The sequence below is a fragment of the Pinus tabuliformis genome, chromosome 3_1 (assembly GCF_031772625.1).
Source record: "Pinus tabuliformis cultivar Carrire ecotype Pingquan chromosome 3_1, CPIR1, whole genome shotgun sequence".
Lineage (NCBI taxonomy): Eukaryota > Viridiplantae > Streptophyta > Pinopsida > Pinales > Pinaceae > Pinus > Pinus tabuliformis.
Genome location: NC_142301.1, coordinates 28,652,674 through 28,660,102, shown reverse-complemented (window position 1 = coordinate 28,660,102; position 7,429 = coordinate 28,652,674).

Genomic DNA, 7,429 nt, shown 5'->3' with positions numbered 1-7,429 from the left:
TTTCTTTTAGAATCTGGCTTTTCTAGGTGTCATTCTGACAATACTGCCTACACCAAGAAAGTGGGCAACTCTCTTATCATCCTTGTTCTTTATGTTGATGATCTTATTCTTACTGGTAGTGATCCCAACCTTATAAACCATGTGAAGTCCAGCCTTAAAAGGAAATTTGAAATGACAGACTTAGGACACTTACACTATTTTCTCGGTCTTCAAGTCTTGCAATCCCAAGAGGGTATTTTCCTTTCCCAGTCCAAGTATGCTTGTGATATTCTTCGTCATTTTCACATGGAATACTGTAAGCCATCCCCCTCTCCCTTTCAGTCTGGAGTCAAACTTTCAGTCTCTTGTACTTCTCCTGAAGTTGATGCTACCTTATACCGTCAACTTGTCGGAAAACTCTTGTATTTAACCCATACTCATCCTGATCTTTCCGTTGCTGTTGGCCTTGTTGCTCGTTTTATGCAAAACCCCTGTGAAAGTTCCACAGAAAGAATACCAAAAGGACACCGCTCACAACCAGATCTCAAATCAATACACCAGTATTTTTGATGTGGTTAAAACCCTCAGAGTGCAAGGAGGGAAACAGTCCACGGCCTGTCCCAACGTGGGTACTACAGGCAATTTATTAATCAAAGAATGAAAATTTACATAAGCTTCTCTCATGCACGGATTACACGAACAATGACCCTCCACGCGCTTTAAATAGAACTCATGGACCAATCGGGTGTCAAGCCACGGATCAAGTGTCGGTAATACCGAGGTGAGAGTGAACCGTCGGATCACTACATATCGTGACCGTCGGATGGTAAGTTACAAAATGTACAACGGTAAAGAAACACACTTTACCTAACTCTAACCTAACTCTATACTAGACCAAGTTGAACTTAACTATATCCTATGTGTCGGAATATCCTAACACTCACAAGATGGGAAGACCTCCAACTAATGTGACTAGTAAAGTTGATCCAAACAATATCGCTTTAATTGGAGGAAGATCAAGATCTCATACTCCCCCATTTCTTCTTACTTATGAAGTTTTCAACAAAAACTTGCATAACTGTTTAGTAGATTCAGGAGCTTCATCTAATATCTTACCTAAATCAATATGTGCAAAGTTGAACGTTCAACCTCAAAAATCTGCAGTACGCATAGTTCAGCTAGACCGGTTGCAGGTTGAAGTGATCGGTGAACTAAATCAGGTTACCATAAGGCTGTCATCTAATCCAAAGGTATGTCAAGTTATCAATATCTTAGTTGCAGACATTCCAGAATTTTATAGCTTAATTCTTAGCAGACATTGGTCTGAAAAACTTCATGGATACTTTGCAACTGATTGGTCGCATATGTGGCTCCCTTACAATGGTAAACCAAATCAGATAAAGGTTGAGCGAGAAAGACATAAAAAATACATAGTAATAGAATTGGAAGGAAAAAATGAACTTGTAGCGTACAAAAACAATATAATTGGCAACTATTCTGTTGGATCTTTCTTAGGAAATTTTAATGCTCATACTTCGCCTTACTTAGAACATTCTGTTTTATCTCAAGTAGAAAATTTTTCTCAAACAGATAGTTCTAAATGTGTTAATTTCGTAGATAGTCCTGTAAATAAATCTTTATTTTGGAAGTTATTTTTTGACGGTTCTAAGTCTAACAATGGAGCAAGAGCAAGATGCGTATTAGTCAGCCCAGAGGGAAACAAAACCATGCTAACTTGTAGACTCGAGTTCGATTGCACCAATAATACTGCAGAATACGAGGCATTAGTCCAAGGATTATACAAAGAAATCAGATTAGATATCAAGTATCTACAAGTCTTTGGAGATTTTGAAATTGTAATTAGACAAGTACGAAATACTATATGTTGTCTATCAGGTCATTTAAAGGATTATCAATCTTTAGTACAAGATCTAACTGAACATTTTATAGCATTCAATATTTCATCAATTCCTAGACTCCAAAATGCTAGTGCTGACCTCTTGGAAAACGTAGCTTCCAAGCTCATTCCCTCATAAGACTATAGCCCAGACAGATTCTCAATCGAATTGATCTTTAGACCCTCGATTCTTGATAACATTACCAATTGGAGAATTTTCAATGATGATCCTGATATTGCAAGCTTCCTCACATCTGAGGGATCTTACACTAATCAGATAATTGATGAGGACCAACATGACAAACAGTGGCAACAAGATAGCACTAATAATGTTATGCCAAAATCAATAGTTAAATTAGAAGACCTGTATGATTTGAAAGACCGATTCAAAAGATCTACCAATTCAAAACTTCAAAGTTCAACTCTGAACTATGAATTAGTAAATCTAGGAACTGATACCAAGCCGCAGAATATCAATCTAGGTCTCGGCCTAGCCCCTGAAGAAAGATTGGCATACGTTCGTCTCCTAAAACAATACAAAAGCGTCTTTGCTTGGAACTACGATGAAATTAAGACTTATGAAACTTCTATCATTCATCATACTATCCCAATGATAAACGATGAAAAACCTGTCCAGCAAAAGCTGAGAAAGATCCATCCTAATATGGAAAATCAAATTAAGTCTGAGCTCAATAAATTATTGAAAGCCAAAATCATTTTTCCCGTTCGGCATTCTAAATGGGTTTCCAATATGGTTGTCGTTAGAAAGAAAAACAGAGACATTATAATTTGCATTGACTTTCGAAATCTTGGCAAAGCTTGCCAAAAAGATAATTTTCCTTTGCCTCCCATGGAGCAAATATTACAAGCAGTTGCAGGGTCAGAATTAATGTCCTTTTTGGATGGTTTCTTCGGCTACAACCAAGTTTTGGTCCACCCTGATGATCAATTAAAAACCACGTTCAGAACCAAATGGGGTACTTATGCGTATCAAAAGATGCCTTTTGGTCTGATCAATGCTGGCGCCACATTTCAAAGGGCCATGGACGTCGCATTTAAGGAATTAGTAAACAAATCAGTAGTGATCTACTTGGATGATATAACTGTATATTCCAAAAAATGAGGTAATCATCTCAGAGATTTAAAACAGATCTTCCAATGTTGCCAAAGGTATGGAATTTCACTTAATCCAAAAAAGTCCTTTTTTCGCATTAAGTGAAGGAAAACTTCTTGGATTTATAGTGTCAAAATCTGGAATCCATATTGATCTCGACAGAATCAAGGAGATTTCTAAAATACCCTTGCCTCACAACAAGAAAGCTATGCAATCCTTCCTTGGCCAGATTAATTTTGTTAAAAGATTTGTTCCAGACTTTTCAAGTATCGTATCTCCTTTACAAAAGCGATGATTAAAAAGAAATCTTCAAATGGGGCCAAGAGGAATATGAAGCATTCAATCTGATTAAATGCCCCATCTTTAGCCACTCCAAATTTCTTCGATCCTTTCATTTTGTATACATTTTCCTCTGATAGATCATATGGTGCAATACTCACTCAAGCAAATCAAGACAAGTTGGAAGCCCCAATTTCCTTTTTCAGTTCAAATCTACAAGGGGCTAAATTAAATTATTCTGACGTCGAGAAACAAGCTTACGCTATTTTCAAAGCGATCAAACATTTCAGATCCTTTCTGCTTAAAGCCCATACAAAAATCATAGTACCATTTCCAGCGGTAAGAAATCTCCTAGTACAGAAAGATGTAGGTGAGAAAAAAGAAAATTAGGTTACTGCCTTACAAGAATACGACGCTGAAATTAAACCAACAAATATTGTAAAAGGTCAAGGCTTTTGTAAAATGTTGGCTGGAGCATCGCTTATTTCCGAAACACCATCTTCAAAAGTACAAATGTATGAGGTAAGCCAAAACGATGTTGAATCATTATATGCTGATATCATATTTTATCTAAAGAAAGGATATACTCCTTCAAACCTCGATTATACAAAGAAAAGAGCTCTAAGGTTGAAGGCCAATATCAACTCGTAAACGGTGTAATTTTTAGGATGAATTATAATTATGTTCTCATTCAATGTCTCGAGAAATCTGAAAAGGCGTTGCAGGAACTCCATGATGGACCAGCAGGTGGACATTATGTTGGAGGTACTACAACACATAAAATCTTGCGCGCGGGGTACTATTGGCCTACACTATTCAAATATGTGCATAGCTATGTAAGGAAATGTCAAGTTTGTCAAACTGCTACTGGGAGACAAAAGAAATCGTCGTTGCCTTTGCAACCAGTCAATATCGATCAACCTTTTGATCAATGGGGATTGGATATAATAGGTGAAATTGTTCCTCACTCTTCTAAATAGCATAGGTATATCCTTACAGCTACAGATTATTTTACTAAATGGGTAGAAGTAGTTCCTCTCAAGACAGCTAATGCCGAACACATCATTGATTTCATAGATCAGTTCATAATCACCAGGTTTGGTTTACCCTTTGCTTTAATGTTTGATAATGCATCGTATTTTTCTAGCAATGCTATGACTGAATTTGCGCTCAAAAGAGGTTTTAAGCTTAAATACTCTACCAATTATTACCCACAAGGGAACGGGTTAGCTGAATCAAAAAATAAAAACCTAATCAGAATCATTAAGCAAACCATCGATCAAAATCATAAGAATTGGCACAAATCCTTAATATATGCTCTATGGTAACGCAGAAAGCCTCCATTGGCACTTCTCCCTTTAATTTAGTTTATGGGAAAGAAGTGGTCCTCCCAACTCATCTAGTGATTCCCTCCTTGGCCTTAGTTCAATCTATCGACGAATCACCAACTTCTTCCTTACAACTAAGGCAGCTGTAAATCCTTAAGCTAGAAGAGCAATGAGAACAGGCTAAAATAACTCATGCGCATCACCAAGCATTAGTAAAAGCTTCTTTTGATTCAAACATGATATCCAGAAAGGACTTTCAGATTGGAGATCTAGTTTTAAAATGGGATAAGGCTCACGAGGAAAAGGGAAAACATACGAAATTTCAACGAATGTGGCTTGGCCCTTTCCAAATTGCAGAAATCATAGGTCCATCTACTTTTATGTTATAGGATTTAACAGGAAAAAGAGAATCTTTACCTGTTAACGGGCAGATCCTCAAAAAATACTTTCCATAGGAGATCATTCTTCTATTTTTGTAAATTAGTTTTTCCTTTATTTTGATAATAAAACCAGTTGTAAATGGTTACATTTGGAATTCACGAAAAAGACTATAATTTCTTTTAAATTTTGTTTTTTCGCTTGTATAAATAGAATTGATTTAGAAAATTGGTCATTATTATTGAAAGGTACAGTCAAAGGCTATAAGCCTGAAAATGATACTACTTTCAACCTTGTAAATTTTGATAAAAATGAACTTTAGTGGGAATTTGTTTTATATCAGTCAAATGAAAAACATCAATAAAAAAACGAAGATTCTTTGTGGAAAAGCTCTACCATTGTCGTTCAAAGCTATTCTTAAGGAAACAATGACTTCCTCCCCACCTAGGGAATTACGAGCTTCAAGGAATAATCCAGCGATATACTTTAACTTAAAGAATAAGAGGTCTCATCACGAGCCGACTTATCATGATAATAAGATATTATAGCTTGCTGACTTTTCCAAAACTGCATACCACAACAGGGCAATGACTCGAGATTGTTGCAATCAAAAGACAAGGGGTTTCATCACGAGCCAGCTTGTTTAGCAAAGTTATAAATTAAGTGAGTGGTACTGTCATAATTTGGCTACCAAACCAAGGCATTGTTATTTAAGGATTAAAAGAAAATAAAAGAAATAAGTGTGGATATGGATTTCCCTTTGAAAATCATATATTTTTCCAAGTAGGATACAGGATCATTGTTGGGTAACAGGTAACCCTATCGAGGCTATAAATGCCTGCTGGTAGCAGAGGCTCTCCCTACGACAAATGAGCATATTTAAAACTGATTTATAGAGAAGGCTTTGTTTTTATCTTTATAAACCAAGTAGTGACTGATGTAAATACAATGACTAGCTCTAGGAAGTAAATAACCAAAGCTAACATAGTAGAAACAAACTATCATTGACAGCTGAAAGCATGGTCTACTTTATCTTTCTATAATAAAGTTTGATTTTCTGGAAAAGATTTTTGTTTTGGAAGTTTATAAAATTCAAAAGAAAAGCAGAGATAACTGGTTCTTCCAAGTGAATCGCCAATTGTTGTGGCCAACAACAGCGCCCCTTCTTATTTAGTTTTATTACTAATACTAAATAAGTGGGGACCCTTATCCAAAAAAAAAATTAGTTCTTGTATTCCGTTTTTGAATAAATATTACTATCATAAACTTAGGAGAATACCCGAAAAATAAAAAAAGACTTGAGTTTTATGATAAGTTCGAATAAAACTGTTCTCTCAATAAAAAACGTCGCATCGCAAAAAGGTAATGGATAACATTCTACAAACATAAATCCTAATATTGCGAAATCCCGATGTGAAATCACGCACTAAAGACACTCATCGCATCGCATGCCTCAAATATCACTTAAGGTGAAATACCTCAAACAGCCGATATGCGATGACGCGTCTCGCAAATCGCATTTCGCAGAAAACATATGGTAATAGATGATTGTCACATGCAACAGATCAATGATATTGCGATCTGCGATATTGTGAAGCAAATCGAAAAATCACCTTATCGCAGATCTGCAGGGCTCGTCGTTCGAAAAAGTTTTTTCCATAAACCAATGCCCAGTTATGCGCATTAATGTTAATTTAATAAGTTAGTTGGTAATCATTAATGAAATATGGTTTTGATCTAATCGAAGGGCCATTCACGTAGGGTGATATATTTTAGATGATTTCGGCATTTAAATATTTCCCATCACCTTTTTCTTATCATTACTCTTTCCTCATTTGCAAATTGCAGGAGCGAAAATCAGAGAGGTATACATACCCGTGTTCAGAATATTATTTGAAAGAAGGGAAAAGCTCCGAGTTCTAAAGACAAAGAAATGATACCCTTATACACAGACACCACTTGTAACAGAGATGTCGACGTTACTACTTGGGAAGGCATGCATAGTCTACTCAAGGAAGAAAATCCCAGAGTAATGGAAGTTACAGCTATTGTTGACTCACGCGGGTCATTTGAGGCATCAGTTACAGAACTAGCATGCTCGTTCTTGCACCGGATAGCGGCAAGACCCAAGATTCTTCCATACACAGACATGGTCAAATGGGTACTAGATAGTGTTGAGATAACGGACACACAGTTTAAGACTAAGAGCCAAGGACTCATTGGCTCGTTCACTTCGCAAGATCTGAGGCTCATGTACCATCTATCACAGCCACAGGTGAATTATAACAAACAGTTCATGGAGAAGTTCGCTAAAAAAAATGAAGATTTGGCAGAATGCACCAAGGACTGGTCGAGAAGGGACGAACCACTAAAAAAGGATAAGCACGGTATGTATAGTACTGGTTCTCTCGTCTCCCCGTATTGTTTTGCTGCTGCTATGCTCTGTAGACTTTT